Raw genomic sequence first — 1,211 nt, forward strand, 5'->3', positions numbered from 1 at the left:
TTCTTCTCCAGTTTTCCTCATTCATTGTCCAACTTTCACGTGCATGTGAAGAGACTGAAATGAATATAAGGTGGCTGAGGTCAGATGCATCTTAGTCCTCAAAGGACAGGTTTGCTTTTCAACACTTTAAAGCGATTTTTTTGCAGCTGATTTGCCCAATGCAATACGTCATTTGATTTCTTGACTACTGCCTCCATGTGCTCCTTGTGCAGACTAGACTGTGAGAATTTCTGGGGAAAAAGAATCTTAGGATGGTAATTAGAACTGCACTTTCCGACTCCAAAGCCAATAGCCAGGTGGCTCCTGAGCACTCGAAATGTGGCTCAACTGAATGGAGGTTCTAAAGATCAAACCAAAAAACCAAACTCACTGCCACTGAGTCGATTTTGACTCATAGTGACCCCTCCTTGAGTTTCTGAGGCAGTATCACTATGGAAGTAGATTGCCCAACCTTCCTTCCGAGGAGTGGCTGATGGGTTGAACCACCAGTCTTCTGGTTACCAGTCAAATGCCTTAGACACTATGCCACCAGAGTTCCTGTTCCAAAGACAGAGGGTGAAATAAAGTAGGTATGTCTCCTTAATAAGAGATGGCTGTGGGGGAGGTGGGACCCCCTCTTGGAGAACCACAGCTGTCCCTGAGACAGGAGACAGGAGCCAGGGCTTCACTCAAGGCAGCAGGTCATGCAATTATGGTCTGTCAACACTCCTGGCCAGAGGAACCATCCAGTCACCTCATCATACAAAAGATAAACTGAGGCTGGGTGGAGGAGTCTCTCACCCAGGTTACTGCTAGAGCTGCAAGGGGCTGGGCTTTCAGACAAGGCCAGCTAGGCCTGTCAGCTACTCCGAGGGGCACGCTGTGCTCGGCAACGGCAGACAGAAGGCCTGGTTAAGCCAAGGAGCACCCAAGGAACGTAGGTCACTTGCTGCAATCGTCCTCAAAAAGCCCTCAGTGACAACGAGGATGCCTGGGCTGGGGTACACGCAGGAACCCCATTTTACAGAAGATTAATAAAGAGGAGAGAGGAAACGGTGGACTGACACCAAACCGTGCGCTGGGCCCGGGCCTCTCCTCTCTCAGCAGAGGCAAGAGGCTTTACCAGGCCCCTTGCCCAGCGCTGGGCACACAGGCTCTCAAAGTTCCTGAGTGAAGAGTGGCATCTCCAAGCCACGAGCGTCAAGGGAAAAGCCACCTGCAAAAGTACCCGA

This window comes from Orycteropus afer, unplaced genomic scaffold, assembly GCF_000298275.1.
Source record: "Orycteropus afer afer isolate SDZICR_OR568_19922 unplaced genomic scaffold, OryAfe1.0 scaffold00006, whole genome shotgun sequence".
In the NCBI taxonomy this organism is placed as follows: domain Eukaryota; kingdom Metazoa; phylum Chordata; class Mammalia; order Tubulidentata; family Orycteropodidae; genus Orycteropus; species Orycteropus afer.